The following is a 20,920-nucleotide window of genomic DNA, read 5'->3' as shown; positions in this document are numbered from 1 at the left end:
CATATTGGAGCCCTGTAGCTCAGGTTTGCCCTTAGCTTAGCAGAGCTAAGCAAGGGGGTATGTCTGAGGCTGCCTAGCACTCTTTACATTGCCTAATTGGGTGTGCTTGCCACGCACCATGTTTTAAAGGAGAAAAAAAGGAAACCAGGAAATAGCAGCTCTGTGCACAATTGAGCACTGTGTTTGTGCGGCACACCCCCGGGCTTAAACAGGAAGGCAATGAGAAGGGAAAACAGCAGTAGGAGGGTAATCAAGGAAAACTAGCAAAGCTGTCAGGTGAAATGTATCAGAATCAGCCAATTACACAGGCAGCAGTCCAGCCCAGCGCAGAACACTACTATAAACTATGCAAACACCTTTCCCTCTGTTTTTTCCCATATACTCTACACCACCGGTGTATACAAGTGGAGAAATTTTAACAAACAAAAACAACAAAATGATAGGGGCTGCAGTAGCTATCATACATCAACATGTGGAAAAGGCTGAGGGTGGAGAGGATGAGAATGCTGTCAACCAACCCACAGTGAGGAGACAGGAAAGAGTGTACAGACCCAGGGTAACCTACCAGGGGCTACATGAGCTGGAGATAGTGGAGGGCTATAGGGTGGACTGGGACCTCCTACAGCAAATTGTTGAGCTGTGCCGGCCACGCCTGACACACAGACTTAACAGAAGGGAACCCATCCCAGTGGATACCAAGGTATGTGTAGGCCTAAGGATACTAGCCACAGGTACCTTCCAGAGGCCAACTGGGGATATCATGGGGATCTCACAGGCATCAGCATCCAGGGTAGTCCAGCAGTTCCTGGATGCCATGTCAGCACATGCCGATGGGCACATATATTTTCCCAGCACCTGTGAGGTGTTGTCCAGCAATATGCATCTCTTCCACCAAATAGCAGAATGCCCTGAGGTAGTGGGTGCTATAGACTGAACGCACATATGCATCAAAGCACTACCTGGTGAGCAGGGTACGGTCTACATCAGCCGCAAGGGCTTCCCCTCCATCAACTGCCAGGTCATGTGCGATGCCCAGGCCATTCTAATGAATGTGTGTGCTGGCTGCCCTGGAAGCTATCACAACTCCCACATCTGGCATCTGACACAGCTGTACCAGAGATTTGCCAAAGGGGACATCCCTTATGGTCACCTAGTGGGGTATGGTAGTTACGCACTGGAGCCGTGGCTGATGACACCCATCAGAAATGCACACACACCTGAACAAGAACTCCATAATGAGGCACACGCACAGACCAGAATATTAATAGAGCGTGTGTTTGGGATGCTCAAGTCACGGTTCTGGTGCCTAGACACATCCGGTGGAGCCTTGCAGTACTCCCCAGCTACATGTACTCAAATTGTTATCGTATGTGCCAAGCTACACAATATGATCCTGCGTAAACAGCTGCAGCAGGAACACCATGGGGCAGGGCCACACAGCCCCCCACCATTGCCAAGGCCTGCACAGGCACAGAGTGACTCAGAGGAGGAACAACCTGAGCCTGCCCCAGTAGGCAGAAGGAGGAATGCCCAGTATGCCCTGGCCTTGGCAAAAATGCAACGCATAGCACATACACTGACACAGTAGGGACCCAGGGAATGACACCTCTCTCTGACTCACACATATAGTAAAAGGGATGCCAAGCATGACACTACCTGTGCTCAAACATGTCTAGGGAGTATACTATGTGTTTCCAACATAGACAGCCCTCCAGCACCATCCTCAATACTGGCACAGCCACAAGGTAAGTCACTCTTCCTACTAATTGCTGAATGGAGTAGTATGTGTTGCTACTTGTATCTATGGTATGGATGTGAGCATGCAAGGGAATCGGGTAGCTGAATGGGATGCCAGCAGATAGTAGACACCTATAGTAGCAGCATGAGGTCTGTAACACATACTAGTGTCACCACAGTAGCCAGTACTACACATGGTGACAAAACCCACTGCAGGAAATGTAATGGGCCGCATGTGTATCCATATGACACACACACATGCCAGTCAGGGAGGCTCACATATCCAACAACAGTCTCAGCCAGCAGGACAGGTGTAGACAAACACAAACAAAGGCTGTGCTAAGGCCTCTGATTGAAGGCTATGGGTAACCTCCCCCCCCAGGCTTACACAGACAGACGACAACAGGTCAGGCACTGGGATGTTAGTTCTGAAAGGTAAGAAGTCAGAAACTGAAATGTAGGTCAATCAAACCTAAGACCTGTAGTACACTGATATGCCTCTAGTAAGCACAATAGGTTAGAATACAGAATGAAATGGAGTACCTGACATACCAGTACAGTCATAGCAAATGTGTACAAGTGTCAGATGTGCCCCCCCAATCCTATGTAGAAATGTAGTAACAGTCTGGTATGCCCCCCCAATCTGATGTAGACATGTAGTAATAGTCAGGTGTGCCCCCCAAATCCAATGTAGAAATGTAGTAACAGTCAGGTGTGCCCCCCCAATCCGATGTAGAAATGTAGCAATAGCCAAGAGTGCCCCCCCAATCTTATGTAGAAATGTAGTAACAGTCAGGTGTGCCCCCCATTCCTATGTAGACATGTAGTAACACACAGGTGTGCCCCCCAATCCTATGTAGAAATGTAGTAACATGTATGTATAGGTATAATAACAGTGGAGTACAGATTCCCTGAGCTGGCCAAGGTAGCAGGATAGACTGTAGCATGTGTACAATATGCAGGTCTGAGTGCGTTAGGTTGGTGTGTGATGTATATTGCGTGAGAGTGGTCAGTATGTATGCATGGTGAGGTTTGTCCTGGTGGCTGTTGCCCAGTACTTCCTATGACAGGGCCAAGTCCTCACAACTGCAGTGCCAAACACAATGCTTCCCAGTATAACACATTCTAGCAGTAAGCCACTGTAAATGTTTGGAAGTAATATGTGTCACCATCTGAAAGATAGACACGGCATGACTGTCGGGCCAGATATAGAAGCAGTACACAGGGGTAAGTACCCCAGACAGACAGTGTATAATATGTAACTGTCAAATGGACACACCCTTTGAATTGTACATACAGATTTGCAGCACATTATCTGGGTTTGTAGTAGGGAATACCAATGTCGTCTGGCCAAATATTGGCAGACCACGAAGTACATAGGAATGATGTATTGAGAAACAGCTGATGTCCCCTGCACAAGCCAGCATAAGTGGAATGCCCCATGTGTATCTGTGAGTCAGATGCAAGTAGTGTCCATAGCATACATGCACCCAGCTCATCCAACCACCACCCACAGGTACCTCTCCGGTCTTATCCCTGCTGTTGGGAATGAGTACAATATGACCCCCACCTGTGTATGGCAATAGCGAAAGAATGCAGCATGCAGAGCAGGTGTCCAATGCAGATGTGTCCCTAGCTGTAAGCAGCACCCTGCCAGCATCCATACCACTGCATCAATACCAACAGAAAGTATTGGCATGAACACCTAGAACACCTACCCTGTCACACCAGGGGAATATACTCTATTGCAGTCTGGGACTGTAGGACTGACAAAATGTAATGGCCTGCTACAGCTGGCCTGCATCACTACCAAATGGCCTACAGTCCTCTGCCAAAGGCCTGTGTCTCACTTGTACTGCAATGTATGTTATGTCATGGACTCCCAAATAACAACATAACACAGTCCACAGAACCCAAATGCAAGGCCATGTGGACAAATCACAGTAACATGTCCACCATGTCCCACTGCATGAACTGTGGACCAACACCACTATACTGATGTGATGAGGTGATAACTATAGGGAAATTATCAGAGAATGTTCGCATAATGTATGGAAGAGGATAGAATAATAGAGGGGGTGGGAGCATGGGCAGCATGGAGTGTGTGAAGTCCGAAACTCAGCCATGTGCACATACTATCCCTGGCTGCAAACACAAGAATGGGTGGCTACAAACCTGCTCATAAATGACAATGTGTAGGGGTAATGTCCTAAATTATGACCCCCCACGCCTCTGGGTAACCTGTGTGAATCTGTACAGCTGTGAGGTATCGCCACAGCAGGATAAGGGCATACTGTCACGTCGATGGATGTACAAGTATGGGATCCTCTGTCACCCCTGTACCAAGGTGCTGAACTAGTTACACAGACCCAGTAGCTAGTGTCTGCAATTCCCCCTCCAGAATAGCATGAGTGTGCAAGAATATGTAGGGGTTTGACCATAATATTGGACACAGCTGCATTCAGCCTGTGTTCCCCAGGATATCACTGTAAGCAAATATGCCTACCTGACAGTACTTGATGACATAAAACATCACAGTGTATAACAGTACACATGTAACACCAGGACCATGTAGCAGAAGCAGCACAGTTACAATTACCTACAGTAACCCACTATCCTTTGCCATTTTGACCCCATATTGTCAACTGATCTACAGATATCCTGCAGAAATAGTTTGCTAGGTGTAGGTGTAGAACACAAAAGTCTGCACTGAAGTACAATCTACCTGGAATGGATTCACACATTCAATACAGAAGGTCATATTGGGCATGCTTCCACACATAGAGAAATGAAGGCGATGTCAGACAAAATACTTAAAGGTCATACTGGGCATGCTCACACACTTAAATAAATGAAGCCCATGTCTGGCAACAACAGTGGACCATATATATCTGCCAGTTGCAGATGTTAGTGCATACACTCCTCATTATGGACCAGTCATGCTTTGCACACATTGGATAGGAATATACACATATATCCAAGGACAACACACAATAATATGCCAAAAGTACACATACATAGATGTGTGGAAGAGAGTGACAGTGACAAAGAATTTTCCATCATGAGCCCTGTCCCACCCAACACATAGCCAATTAGCTACAACCACATGATGTGTAAATGTCACTCACTGTAGATATTTACCTCTGGAATCCCTCAGCATTATAGACTCTGTGGTGCTAGTGCTAACTGCACAACATGACTGTACAAGGCAGTAGTCATCTAGCAGTATTATACATGTACCTGTGGAATATAAACCTGTGTGTGCCTGAGTGTGATGCGTCTGCCTCTAGATGAATGGGTCATGGCCAATACACACACACTGCCCTCCCCATTGGCCTACTATGGCAAGCCTGCTGATGTCTTCAACTTGAAGTACACCTTTGGGGACGTAGTAGCCCATTAATTTCCCTGGTGCGTCCTATAACTGCATAATGCTGTAGTGTGATGTACTAGTTAGGTAGGATTTCTAATCCCAGATGTAGCAACTGTGTGTGTGTGTGTGTGTGTGTGTGTGTGTGTGTGTGTGTGTGTGTGTGTGTGTGTGTGTGTGTGTGTGTGTGTGTGTGTCCCTTGAATGTGTAGTAAAAGAACTGAGCCTACACTCCTCACCATAAAAATAGTTATTTAGTGTTATCAAATACAGGTGAAAGCACCTCAAGGCAGGCATGACAGTTTGTCACAAAAGATCTCGAAAGACATTCTTTTAAAAGATGCAGTAAAAGGCTTTCTGGTGGCTTATTCTCCTAATAAATATATGCATGTGCTGGACAGTGCAGTGGTGCAGCGGTAACGTTGTCACCTCACAGCAAGAGGTTCTCTGGTTCGATTCTCGGCTGGGGTGCCTTCTGTGTCTGCTGTCCTCCCTGAATTTGTGTGGGTTTCCTCTGGGTGCTGCAGTTTCTTCTCATGTTACAAAGACATGCATCTGGAACTTTTCTCCCCGGGCATCCTCTGAAAATTGGCTCGTTCTAAGTTGGACTTTCCCGATTAACAAATGATAAATAAAATAAAATGAATAACTAATGGACAAGTACCCTTCTGGAGCTGCTTTTGCTGGAGATACTTTGTGACTAATTTTCCACACAGAAAATCATTAGATGCCCTTTAATTAATTTATTTATTTATCTGACATTTGTTAACTGGGATAGTCCAACTGAGCTAGTGCCCTTTTTTCAGTGGAGGCCCTTGGAGAAAAGCTCCACAAAAAAGTAAGATAAAGAAAGATATACACAAGTTATACATACAAAAAAAGAAGAAGACTTGTAAAAATACAATATAGAACAAATAAGAGAAATTAGGATAGAAATCAAATAACAGGTAGAAAAAGGGGAAAAAAGAATAAAAGTGAATTAGCCACAGTGTATACAAATTTAGGGATGAAATTCAAGTAGGGTGGTTACAGTGACAAATCCAGGTACTATACAGAATATTTTTTAGAGCTTTCCTAAACTCATGGACTTGAGGAATGGATCTGAGGTATAAGGGGAGCTTATTCCAAGCAAGAGCAGGAACATAGCTATAGAGATTTTGGCCAGTAGATTTATTTGGTTTGTATGTCTGTAAGAGACATTTATCTGAACTTCTGAAGAACTGAGGGGATTTGTTAAATAAAATCAAGAATTCAATACACTGGAGGTTCAGGATCAAAAAGTTTACTAGTGTGCACCAGGAGGCAAAAAACGTACAAGTACAGGATTTTGTCTAACATGAAACAGGAAGCACACAATTTTATATAGGTTTAACATTCAAGCTGTGCCCACCTTACTGACGTGGTATGTCACAGGGCATCTACATCACTTTAGCTTACAGTCCTCTATTCATAAAAACTGCTGATGCTGTATATTTAAAAAAAGTTCTCCTCTGGTAACAATACGGCCTTGCTATCCACCTGGTCAGACATAATGTCTTTCTGTAAAGTTACTTCTTCAAGGTTTCATATCAGTTCAAATACAATAGTAGATTCAGATTTCATTCTTTCACACATTTAATTTCCTGACCCAGCAGATAATCACTTGTGAAAAGCATAAACATTAAAACTTGCTAAGCTAGCATCTGCCAGGGTCGAAGGCCAGCTTGCTTTAAGCCATATGCAGTTTCAAAACTACTTACATTTACACATGGATTAATCCTTTCTGTTATATGATTAATAGAATAAAATGCATTATATATTTCTTTGCTTTTAAACTAGCATTTCTCATATATTCAAATACACATTTTTCTAACATTTCCCCCCCTATTAATACTTTTTATTCTATTTTGAAGTATGCATAGTGTCATTTCATCTCCTAACCTTTTCCACTTAGGATTTTCAGCTAGGTGAGTCATTCAATCTATACTTCAGAAAAAATGTCATCTGAGATCAACTTTTCAATCTCAATATCTTGATACAAAGTTTCAGTAACAGATACATCAATAAAATATTTGATTAGTCTTTTCATGCAGGGTATTCCACAGCAAACACATGCTCCTATTAGGAGTATACCCACACAAATGGCAATCAGAATATTCATTAGGATGGAACCCCACCCCCCAAATAGATTCTTGAAAAAGTCCATCAGTGGGTTTGGGCCTGGTTCAGTTATGGCTGATACTTGCTGAATTACCTCTAGGTGATTATTAATTTCATGCCTGTTGTCTGGTATGTACGCACAGCATTCTTCTTTGATAAGCGTGCACGTACCGCCTCTCGCAGATAGGGTGAAGTCAAGAGCCATTCGATTTTGTAGCACAACAGTTCTCATTGCATCCAGTTCATCAGTCACCAGTTCCAGGGCAGAAAAAGTTGCATTACTCATTACTTCGAGAAGTTTCGACAGCTTCCTCAGCTCCCAGATCGATTTGACTACTCCATAGGCTGGGAATAGTCCTGCCCAAGATATAACACTGTCACTCAGGTCCATATGAGTCAATTTGCTTTTGTCTTTCACGGTATTATGGTCTTTCCAGCCAGCTTCGATCTTTCCAACTGGATTTACAGGTTTTTCAACTAGACCTTCAGGTTTTCGGGCTGTTTCTCTCATGTTTCGTATCTTACCCAAAGGTAATTCTGCAGTATGTCTTATTGCCGGAACCAAATAACCCAAAAAACAACTGCTGGACCAATTCTCAGGTAACCATTTATATGCCTTTTTCCCACAAATAAAATAACAGTTTTCTACTTTAGTACTAATACATATTAGCCCTGCATGAAACATTTTCTGATCTATAACTGACAATTGTTTAAACAAAACAGGATTCTTGCGAATGTCATTCATGGTTGTTTTCAATGAGTTCAAATATGAGTCATAATTAGTATTGCAAAAAGTATTGCCATTACTATTCTTAATATAACACCGATAAGATATAGTTATATTACAATTGCTCCAGCCTACCTGGAGAGTATCATTTTTGTAAAAACATACAATTCCTTTTTGTGTGACAGGTAAAAATAAAGCTATTTTGTCCTGTGATCTCACAGTTCCTGTATCAAAGAGTAAATTCTCCCAAGTCTCATTTATCCCCAAAGGGACAGCGTACATTATCAGTCCTCCATATGCTGTTGGTATAGCTGTACAAACCCAGCAATTTGAAATGTTCATAGTCTCTGCATATACACGCTTCATGGCTAGGTATATGTTATAATTTGGATGCCAGTCTATAGACGTTTCATCACGCCTTCCCACTTTCACTTGTGTGGTTGTGTGTAGGATAAACCACAACAAGAGGAAAATTGTCACAATTACAGTCAATAAATGTATACTCAACAAAATGATTATGCAACATCTCTGGGGTTGATCTAAATTTCTATTCGCTTTGTTTTTGGCCATCTTGGTCTGGTTGTGTATCAGTCACAAAGTTTTTGTCAAGTTGAAAGTTCTTTACCGGTTTGCAGTGTGTCAAATGAACCCAGGACGTCCTCTCAGCCACTCTGACTGCAGTAGGCATTGCCAACTGAACCTGGTACGGTCCTTCCCACTTTGGACTTGCCCAATTCTTCCTCTTCGTCACTTTCAGCCACACCCACGTTCCGGGCTCCAAAACTGCTTCCACCGGTCTGGTCTGTTCCTTATCTGAAAAAGAGTTAAACTGCAAAACAGATTTATTTGTTAACAGTTTCCTCATATAACTAGCTAATGAACTGTCAGCCTCTTGCTCTGCAGGCACGATTGCTTTCCACTGAGGCACATAATATGCTGTCCCAAAAATCATTTCAAAGGGAGTCAAACCCTTCACATTTGGAACCGTTCTCATACTCAGCAGTGCCAAAGGCAGACAGTGTATCCAATTCTTTTGGGTCTCCTCAACTAACTTCCTTAGTTTATTCTTAAGGTTACCATTTTACCTTTCCACCAGTCCTGCTGACTGTGGGTGGTAGGCACAATGGTTCTTTAAGGAGATACCAAAAAATCTCCCAAGTTGCTGGATTGTCTGGTTCACAAAATGAGTGTTGTTGTCACTATAAATTCTTTCCGGAATGCCAAATCTAGGGATTACTTCTTTTATCAGTGCTTTTGCCACTGTTGCTGCATCCGGATTTTTGATTGGAAAAGCTTCTACCCATTTGGAAAACTTATCTACGATAACTAAACAAAACTTTTTCCCTTCACACTTATTCAATTCTATGAAATCCATACAAATAGTATGGAACGGATATGGTGGTATAGGAAAACTTCCTTGCTTGGTTTTAAATGCCCCTTGTGCATGGTGCTTGTTACAAGTATGCAAATGCAAAAGACAAGAACAACTGGAATCCAAAAACGTACCACGGAGCCCTTGTACCAGCAACAACAAGTAGGTAGTCTTAACGAATTTATTTATCACAAACGTTTTCGGCGCACAAAGGTGCAGCTTCCTCAGAGAAAACAAATTAACAATGAGGTAAAGTGCTGCCTTTTACAAAGCAAAAGGGAAATGACAACATGATAAGGTGAAACTCATTGTAATAATTGGTAAACAAGTAGAAGCCTTCACAAGAACAACTTGTTCCTCAAAGAGAAAATGCAAACATTAATTCATGTTAGTAATAAGCATTTCAAAATGTGGAATGTTACCAAAGAAATAAACATAAAATTTAAAATGACATATTTAAAATTCTTAAAATATGTGAAAGAAATCATAACGTAAAAGTAAAATTCAACATAAAAGTCATTCAAATAGCAACTCATAAAAAGTAAATTATAATATGCAGTAATGGATTAAGTCTTAGTAAAAAAGTAATGGTAATACATTATAAGTATGAACCATAATGAGCAACTGTGTACCTTAAAGATATTATTGTATAAACAACAATAATAACTAAAATCTAGGCAATATTTAACATGAGAGGTGCTACAACAAAGGCACGTCACATGAAGTCAGAAACAAAAAAATTTTGTATGTTTTAAAAAAAGTCTGTATGTATGCATAAGAAAGTAAGGAATATCTACAAAGGGGGGTACTACCTTAAATAGCTCCTCAATTTGAGTACTGCTGAGATGTTACAGTTTTCGTTTAAACCCGTAGCAAAATCGTCTAACGCAGTTGCCACTCCAGTTCACGTACTTCTAAGAGTAGAGTTATTGGGCCTCCCGGATGTTATTGGTCACTTGATCTATGGCCATAAGCGAAAGAGTGCCCAGGGTGGTTGGCAATGTGTTTAGCCAAGGCGTTAACGTCAGAGTTTTTCTTAATTGCATACATATGCTCATAGACACGGTCCCTAAGTCTGCGATCAGTCTTTCCCAGATAAAATGAGGGACAGCAATCACAAAGAGCCAGGTATACAACTGATCTACTTTCACAGTTGAGTGGAGCTTGGATTAAAAACTTCCTGTCCCTTATAGTGTAGGTCTGCCCTGCCTTCATTTTGTAACACCAGTTGCAAAAACCACATGGGTACATCCCTGTGCGCTTGTTAAAGGTTTTTTTAGTTAGGTCCCTCTGTAGAAGTTCCTTAAGATTGTTGTTCCTCTTGAAGACAAAATTAGGACAGGGGCCTAATTTCTCAGAGAGGCCAGGACTCCCCAAGATAAATTGCCAGTTTTTCTTAATCAATGCAGTGGTAGTCTGAGTGTTAAGACTAAATGTGTGGACGTAACTAATGGCAAAATCGCGTACATGGTTGGTCAGAGAGATGTCATTAGGAGGGGGGGAACACTCAATGGGTGACAGTAGTGTGTTATTAGAACTAAGGTCAAGTAGTACATGGCTTTGCAAGATAGGTTTATAAACCCCGTTTATCCTTTTGGCTGTAACTTCAAGCCTAATTTCATCAATGAGATTCCTCGGGTAACCTATTAAGGAACATGTTACACAAAAGTGTGCATTCGTTCTGAAAGGTGTCAAAATCACTACACATTCTAACAGCCCTAACCATTTGGCCCTTCACAATAGATTTCTTTTGTTTGAAGGGATGGTGGCTTGTGAAGTGCAGGAACGAATTACAGTAAGTTGGCTTTCTGTAAACACAAGATGTGTACGTGTTCCCTTCCTTTCTCAACTTTACATCGAGGTAATCGATTTCTACAGGTGAAAAATTAGAAGTGAATTTCAAGAAGTCAGTAGTACCATTTAGAAACTGTAAGAAGTCTACGGCTTCTGTGTCATTATTATGCATACATACAGACTTTTTTTAAAACATACAAAAATTTTTTGTTTCTGACTTCATGTGACGTGCCTTTGTTGTAGCACCTCTCATGTTAAATATTGCCTAGATTTTAGTTATTATTGTTGTTTATACAATAATATCTTTAAGGTACACAGTTGCTCATTATGGTTCATACTTATAATGTATTACCATTACTTTTTTACTAAGACTTAATCCATTACTGCATATTATACTTACTTTTTTATGAGTTGCTATTTGAATGACTTTTTATGTTGAATTTTTACTTTAACGTTATGATTTCTTTCACATATTTTAAGAATTTTAAATATGTCATTTTAAATTTTATGTTTATTTCTTTGGTAACATTCCACATTTTGAAATGCTTATTACTAACATGAATTAATGTTTGCATTTTCTCTTTGAGGAACAAGTTGTTCTTGTGAAGGCTTCTACTTGTTTACCAATTATTACAATGAGTTTCACCTTATCATGTTGTCATTTCCCTTTTGCTTTGTATAAAAGGGGCGTGCACTTTTACCTCATTGTTAATTTGTTTTCTGAGGAAGCTGCACCTTTGCCTTTGGCGTTGTACGATAAATAAATTCGTTAAGACTACCTACTTGTTGTTGCTGGTACAAGGGCTCCGTGGTACGTTCTTGTTACAAGTATGACAAGCTGCACAAAATTTTTGTGTGTAATTTGTGAATCCGTATGTTTGGAATATTCGGTTTACTAACTGTACCATCCCCCCTGTTGAGACATGGCACTGCCCATGGCTCAACAAAGCTGCATATCTAAATAAATTAGATGGCAATATCGGTTTTCTCTCTTTGGAAATGTACAGTCCATTTTCAAGAATTGCACCTCGTTTTACCCATTTTTGTTTTTCTGCTTTTGTAGTAAGTGTCTGCATTGTTTTTAACATGTCTAAATCTAAAATCTCAGAGGGTTGTAATTCCTCATTCAAAAGTAAAGTTTCTGAGTCTGAGGCTGCTTGCTTTGCAGCTGCATCAGCTCGTGCATTGCCTTTTGAAATCTTATCCTGTTGTTTTGTATGAGCTACACATTTACAAATAGCTACTTTGGTAGGTAACTGAATAGATTCTAATAACTCCAAAATAAATTGCGCATGATTAATAGGTTTTCCACTAGATGTTATCATTCCTCTATTTTTCCATTGTTGCGCAAATACATGTACTGTAGAAAAAGCATACTGATTATCAGTATATATGTTTACACACTTGTTTCTTGCTAAAGTACATGCTCGTGTCAAAGCTATCAATTCTGCTGCTTGTGCAGATAAGTTATGTGGTAAGGATTGGGCTTCTAGAATTTCAGTGTCTGTAACTACTGCATACCCTACCAGATTCTTTCCTGTAGGACCCCTTCTGCATGAGCCGTCCATGTAATATGTCACCTCGGCATTATCCAAGGGCATATCTGTGAGATCTTGTCTAGGTAAAGCTAACTGTTCAATTTCCTGCAGGCAGCTGTGTGGTGTGCCATCTGCAGGAGTTGGAAGTAATGTTGATGGATTTAATGTCGTACATTGTTTAATTGTCATATGAGGTTGGCTCAGCAGTATAGTCATACATGAAAGATGTCTAGCAGGAGAAAGGTATGCCACTTTTTCTTGCAGTAAAATTATTGCAACTGCATGAGGCACTCTCAATGTGAGAGGGTGGAATAACACCACTGAGGCTGAAGCCTGTACTGCCATTGCAGCTGCAACTACTGCTTGTACACAGTGAGGCAAAGATCGCGCCACTGGGTCTAACTGCGATGAATAATAGGCTATGGGGCGTTGCTTATCCCCATGTTGTTGCATCAGTACTGATGTCATATATCCTTGCTTGCAATCTACGGTCTGAAAGAACCGTTTGTGATAATTCGGAAGTCCTAAAACTAATGAAGAAGCTATCAACTGCTTCAACCTGCAGAAAGCCGTTTCTGCTTCGGGTGTCCATTGTAAAATATCTTGTGCTGCCATTGGTGTCTTATATATTAAGTCAGTCAGTGGAGCAGATTCCAAAGCATAATTTGGTATCCAGCTCCGACAGAAATTAGTTGTACCCAAGAAAGACATCATTTCCTTCTTGGTTGCTGGTTTGGGTGCTTGCAAGATTGGTGTTTTTCTTTCCTCGTCTAGTATTCTACCTTCATTGGATATTACATATCCTAAGTATCTAACTTGTTTTTTCCAAAGTTGTGAGTTACTTTTGTTTAGTTTGTGTGCTTGTGTTGCGAAAAATTTCAATAATTCTACAGTATCCTCCCTGCATTGTTGCTGGGTGGGGGCTGCTAGCAAGATGTCATCTACATAAAGTAGAATCTGACTACCTCCCGGTGGGGTAAACCCTGCCAGGTTGCTAGCCATTTCTTGTGCAAATATTGTTGGGCTCTCACAATCTCCCTGTGGTAGTCGAGTATAGGTATACCTTTTACCCTGAAATGTAAATGCAAACCAATATTGACTATCAGGATGTATAGGTATTGAAAAGAAAGCATTGCTGATATCTACCACAGAGAAATACTTCTGTTGCAGTTCTAAATCGTTTAACAAAGTATGTGGGTCTGGCACCGTAGGTGCTCAAGGTATTACTGCATTATTTACAGCTTGTAAATCTTGTACCATCCGCCATTCCCCATTCGCTTTCTTAACAGGAAATAGGGGTGTATTACATGGTGAATCAGGAGATTCTACCAGTACTCCTTCTTTGAGTAATGCTGCTATTATAGGTTTGATTCCTATTTCTGCATCCTTTCTTAAAGGGTATTGTCTTTTCTGTGGTCTGAATGCTGACTTCGGGGTAATTGTAACTGGTCCTGCTGTTCGAATAAGTCCTACAGCTGACTTGCCTGTTGACCAAAGAGTTGTTGGAATTTCACATAAGGCCTTTTCTTCTTCTTCTAATAAAAATGCCAATCAGCTGTCCTCGCTAGATTGCAAGTGAACAGCTGGATGTGTTTGTGTCAACCAATTCAATTTTTGTTTTTGTATCCACTGTTCTGATAGTTCTAAATCAGTCTGTTTCTCCCATCCTGTCACCTTTTCTCCTAAGTCTGCCCATTTTACACTTTTGTTCTTTGTCAAGCTGGCATGTGGTAATCAATTTGATCTATATAATGCAAGGAATTCTTGAGGTAATGAACAGCTAACTACACTGTTCCCCTCAGTATCCCAGTACAAAGTACGCAATACTAGTCTAGTTGCATGATTTCTGAACAATTCTTGCTCATACTCTCTATCAGGTCCTGGTGTAGTACAAGTAGTATAGAGTACAGTGTAACAAATGCTGTTGATCAGTGTCGAAGGAGGGGGCTTTACTGATGGCTATGTTCATCAGTTCCTCGGTTACTGCCCCTGGACCAGTCGTGACTAGGTCCTGGCTGTACCAGTAAAAAGTTTCACCCTCCGACCGCACTACAAAGGTATCCATTTGTCTCTGTGCCTCCATACCTTGTACAGTTGGAACTACTGCTATGCCAAATATCTGCATAAGGTCCCTGCCCAATAGGTTTACTGGACACTTTGCAGAAACAACAATTTTACTTCTCTGGGTCATACCTGAAACAGGGTCAGTTATTGCTATATCATGGGAAAGTGGTTCCCTGTATAGCTGTCCGTTCTTGGCTTTTACTAGTATATAATCAGGTGATTCTGAATGTTCTGGTAACTTGGAGGGGTGTATCAAGGTCCGTGACGCTCCTGAGTCACACAGGAACTTGACTTCCCTTCCCTCCACCAGAAGTGTAACTTCCGGTTTCGTGTCTGCTAAGTAGAGCTCTAAGCTCAATAATGCTGTCCAAAATTTCACTTTCTTCATCCTCCATATCTACTTGCACTTCCTCTATTCCCTCTATCACATTTACATTTGTTTTTTGTTTATTAACTTTTCCTGATGATTTCTGACTTTCGCATGACATATCTTCACTATCATATAGTCAGTCCTCATCTCCCTTATCTTCTGAAATTACCTTTTTGTTCTGCTTACAATCCCTTGCTAGATGTCCCTTTTTCCCGCACTTGAAGCATTCACCTCTCTTTTTCCTTTCTTCAAAATCTTCTGATCGTTTGTCAAACTGTTTGTTTCCCTGGGCATTCTTCTTGCCCTTTTTACCTGACTGTAACACAAATACTTCAGCTCCGTCTTCAGCAGTGAAGACTTGCCTTCTTTTTCTTTTACTATTAAAATGTCTTTCAGCATGTCTAGCGTATTCAAGTAAGGCTTGTAGCCTCCCTGTTCGATGGTCTATCATATGCTTCGTAATGATGCTACTAATAGGTGCAATGCAACCTTTCAAAAATGCATTTTTCAATTGTTGTTCATACGGGGAATCATTTGTTTGGTTCTCAGTAACCGACATACCGCTATGATTATTAAAACATTCTAATAATCTAGCATAGTACCCATCTATTGTCTCATTTTCCTGTTGTATGCATTGATTAATGCAAGTCCAGTCTGCTCTAGGTTTCTATTTCTCAGAGATTCGGTCTGTAAGACCTTTCACTCTGTTGTCTAACTCTGCGTCACTATGTGGGAGTGGTTTAAGCTCTGCATTACGAGGATTCCAGGTGCCACAAATCATGTGCCAATCTGAACCTATAATTTGTCTTACTACTTTTTCTACTGCTTCCCCATTCAAGTGGTAACTCAACCTCATGCCTTGTAAACCTTCCAAAAACTTCGTAAAATTAACTTTCGGATGGGGGATTCCCTCAGTAGCTTTCTGGATATCCTCCGGTGTCCATGGTCTATATACTAAGAGTTTTGGGTTTTGCCCTTCCTGTCCTGCCTGAGGATTTGGAACTTCTATAAGTGGGCATATTTCTTCCTCACTCTCATCCTGTAAGTTTCTCTCTATTTGATATGATTCTGCGTCCCTATGTATTTTACGTGTTCGGGACCTAGTTTCAATAGGATCTCTAACAAACGGTTGTGGTCTTACTGAAACTTCAGGATAACGCGAAGGCGGACCAGCCTGTCCACTCGCTTCATATCCTGAAAAAGGTAAGGGAGGGAGCAAAGGAGGAGGAGGAGGGGCTGTTGCTATTACCAAGTTATTATCCTCTTTGTCTAGAAATAATGTTTTTGAATTTTTAAGCTTCTGTTCTCTACGATTTGCTTCCTCAATCCACCTGTGTGCCTGAGGAATGCCTAATTGGCATTGCTTTTTTGCCTGACCTCCCGCATCAGATTTAAGTTGCTTAAGGAGTTTAACTAGTGAGGTTTTATCTAGTTTACCATCAAATTCATATTTGTTAACCCATTTCGTATAATACCTAACTATCAGAACGTTGTAATTGCATGTATTTTGCGTCTTCAGTTAGGGGCGGATCTCGCGATGTTTTAGTGCACTGATTTCCCATGGCAAAAAAAATGTTGCGTAACCCTTTTTTTATCACGTGATATCAAGTTCTCAGTTCCTTTTCACAGTTTATCTAGAATAACTGCCTACCTTATTCTGTTACCCTGATCTATGACCAAATATACAGTACTTCCTTTTGTCCCTGATCTGCAAAACAAATCTTGACAACAATATACTGTAACCTAGTCCCTGATCTAAAACAGAAAAAAGGCAAATTCTTCCTACCTGAGCCTCCGGTATTGAACCGTCCAATATCCGCTCTTCGGCCACAGATCAGAAAGTGGCCAGCCTCTTTAAACGACAATTCAGTCGGAGGTCTTTTCACCCAAGAAGAACCGTTTCGGTAACTTCTCCTGCGCAGTATTCGACCACTGGTAGACTCTGATCTGCAGCTGTCCGAGGGAATTCTGGCTAAGAAGGACCAAACTCTTAAATAAAATCAAGAATTCAATACACTGGAGGTTCAGGATCAAAAAGTTTACTAGTGTACACCAAGAGGCAAAACACGTACAAGTACAGGATTTTGTCTAACATGAAACAGGAAGCACATGACTTTATATAGGTTTAACATTCAAGCTGTGCCCACCTTACTGACGTGGTATGTCACAGGGCATCTACATCACTTTAGCTTACAGTCCTCTATTCATAAAAACTGCTGATGCTGTATATTTTAAAAAAGTTTTCCTCTGGTAACAATACGGCCTTGCTATCTGTAAAGTTACTTCTTCAAGGTTTCATATCAGTTCATAGGTTCATAGGTTCATAGGTTCATACTAGGCTATCTGCCCTAGGGCATTTATAAGCCTAGCCAGAATGTGTTTGGCTTTCGCCACCCATTTTAAATTTATTTTGCTATGCCCTTTTTCGAGGTTAGTATACTGTGCCTCTGTCTAACAGTGACACAGAAGTGATACCCAGGGTAAACCTACGATCTCCCATCCACTCATCAAGATTCCTCTTGAAGAGAGTCAATGAGGAACTCTGCCTAACCTGGACTGGGATTTTATTCCAGAGTGAAGGGAGCCTCTTGGTTGTGAATCTGTCCCTCCAGCATGTCCTATTTATTTCAGTGCTGAGGTTCAAGTCTCTCGGTAGAGCTCGATGGGATTTGGATTTTCTGAGGTGCAGCATGTCCATTAATTCCGGGTTGGACATGGCTTTATCAGGCACAGATCTCCTCTGAACAGGCGGTATGCCACTGAGTAGAGCTGAAGTTTCTTTAACCGGGCAGCATATGGCATCTGTTTGAGCCCTTTGATCCTCTTGGTGAGGTACTTTTGGGGTCTTTCCAGTTGCTGCAGGAGTCTGGTAAGGTACATCCCAAAAGGGGCATTGTACTCAATTATGGGCTTGATGAGGGATGAGTAAAGAGGCGATGACCTCCCCGATCTAGATGTGAATCCCTTCATGATTAGGTGGGCTATATAAAATGTTTTTCTAACCACTTTGGCCACATGGTTGTCAAATGAGAGATTACTATCAACTTGGGTCCCCAGGTCCCTAATTACTTCTTCTGTACTTAATGGATTTCCACCTATGTGGTAATTTGTGGGCACTTTGTTTTTGCCAAAGGGATGACTATACACTTTTGGCATTTAGCTTGAGGCCATGGCTCTGGCACCAGTTGTCTGTTTCTATGAGGCCCTTTTGGAGGATGCTTGTGTCGGCTGGAGAGTCGATTATGGCGCCCAGTTTGCAGTCATCTGCGAACTTGGTCAGCCACAGTCCTTCCGTGTTGGCCTGTACCTCCGAGAAATATATACCGAACAAGAGAGGTCCCAGGACTGAGCCTTGTGGGACACCACTTGTAACTGGTTTGAAGTCTGACATGGCTCCAGCAATTCTAACCATGTGGGTTCTGTCCTTGAGCCAGTTTGCAATCCATCTAGTGACATAGGGGTTTATATTTAAGCTGGTGAGCTTATCTATAATGCCCGAGTGGTTGTATCGAAGGCTTTTGCGAGGTCCAGGTAGGCTGTGTGGACCACCTTCTCCTCGTCAATGGCCTTGGTGACTGTTTCAAAGAAATCAACCAGGTTTAAGAGGCAGGATCTTCCCTTAACAAAGCCGAACTGGGTAGGATCCAGTGTTTGTAGGTCCCCAATATCTTTATTTATGAGGTCCATGATGATCCTTTCCATAGCTTTGCAGACCAAGCTAGTCAGGCTTATGGGGCGATAGTTTCCAGGATCCGTTGAGGCACCACCTTTATGGAGAGGGACCACTGTTGCTGTACGCCACTCTTTGGGCACATATCCTGTAGTAAGGCTGAGATTGAACAGTAGTTTTATGTTTGGGTTTAGCTCTTCTTTGAGTTCATGTAGGGCGCAGCCCGGGACACCATCTGGTCCCATTGTTGCTGTGTTTTTGCTTTGGAGAGGCGGCTCTTACCTGAGCATTTGAGATGTCAGGGGCAGCACTCTGCTGGGATAGATATTTGCCCTTTTGGTGGGAGAGGGGAGAAGTTTGCGCTGAATCTGTCAGCTAGGATGTTGGCAATGTCTGTGGGTTCGGTGTATTTTTGTCATTTTGGACTAATTCTGAGCATATCTGGGAATTACCACCCAAGTTCCTAACATAACTAAAGAAAGCCTTGTGATTATCCTTAGTGTCCTGTGCAATGTTTCTCTGAAGCTGGCCTTAGACAATTTTATGTGTGCCGTAGTTTTTGCTAATACTGATCAGTGATGCCTTCCCTTTTGGGATTTTGCTTTATCATTTAGTAGCTTCCTCCTTCTATTGTATAGTTTGTTTATGGCCGGGGTCCACCAGACAGGACGTCTGCCTTTGGAGGATTGGGTCTTGGTTTTATTTGGGATCGCATGATCCATGCATTCCTGAAGGTGTTCATAGAATGCATTTATAAAGGATTCTGCAGTCTGGGCCGTATTTTCCACAGGCCCGGGGCCTTTGAAGGATTCCACCTCAGTTTTAAGGAGTGTAAAATTTGCTTTAGAGAAGTTTTTCACTGTGGTTTTCTGGGCAGGGGGTGGGGTCGGGATGTGAATATCCAGTGAGATTAGTTTATGGTCTGATCTTACCAGTGAGGGATACACTTCTGGTCTGGAGCATAGAGTCCCCATGTTGGTGATGATCAGGTCCAGTATGTTTTCCCCTCTTGTGGGAGTGGTAACAAGTTGTTCCATAGCATTTGAGTTTATAAATTCTAGGAACCTTTGGGCTAGGGTGTTGGAGCTAGAGTAATGCTCCCAGTCTATAGTTCGAATACAATAGTAGATTCAGTCTTCTAATACACATCTTTGTTCACTGTTACACTTTCCCACCAGCTGCATGCTATCACAGTAACACATATACAAGGCCAAATTATCCCAGCAGGAAAGAGCAGAAGATTTCATTATTTCACACATTTAATTTCCTGAACCAGCAGATAATCACTTGTGAAAAGCATAAACATTAAAACTTGCTAAGCTAGCATCTGCCAGGGTCGAAGGTCAGCTTGCTTTAAGCCACACTGCAGTTTCAAAACTACTTACATTTACACATGGATTAATCCTTTCTGTTATATGATTAATAGAATAAAATGCATTATATACTACTTTGCTTTTAAACTAGCATTTCTCATATATCCAAATGCTCATTTTTCTAACAGGATTATATAGGGCAAGAAGAGAGGATAAGTTAGGGCAGGCAGAGGGCTTACTGAGGATAGAATGGATCATGAGAAGTTGAGAGGATAAGAGTTGGTTAGGCAACTCTAACCAGTTGAATGTCAGAAGACCATGACAGTGGTGTGATTTAGGAGGTAGACTGGCTGCAAATCTTGCAATTTTATTGTAGATGTTTGCCAGTTTAGAAAGAAGTGAGGACTGTAAGTTGGTTAAGACTTGAGAGCTATAGAATAGGCTAGGTAGTAGGTAAGCTTGGGCAAGTGGGATTCTGGAGTCCGGTATGAGGAATCTTTTGTTCCTACATAAATGGTCCAACTTTTGGTAGATTTTCTTGATACAGTAATGTACATGAAGCTCAAATTTAAGCTGATTGTCTATGATTGTGCCAAGGAGTTTTATGTCAGAATCAGGTGTAAGAGTAGTATTGTTGAGACAAGAGATGGTAAAGGAGGATTTAAGATGGGATAGAGATGCAGGTAAGAAAAAAAGTAGTTTAGTCTTTTTGGGGGTCAGTACAAGTTGTTTGTCAGTAAGCCAAGTTTCAGTGAAATTGAATGAAGTTTGTGTCAGGTTTAATGATAACAGTATTGGCCAAGGCTAACACTACCATCTCTCAGGC

Source organism: Protopterus annectens, chromosome 2.part2, assembly GCF_019279795.1.
Source record: "Protopterus annectens isolate FY-2018-M chromosome 2.part2, PAN1.0, whole genome shotgun sequence".
NCBI classification, from domain to species: domain Eukaryota; kingdom Metazoa; phylum Chordata; order Ceratodontiformes; family Protopteridae; genus Protopterus; species Protopterus annectens.
Note: the sequence above shows the minus strand (reverse complement) of the source record.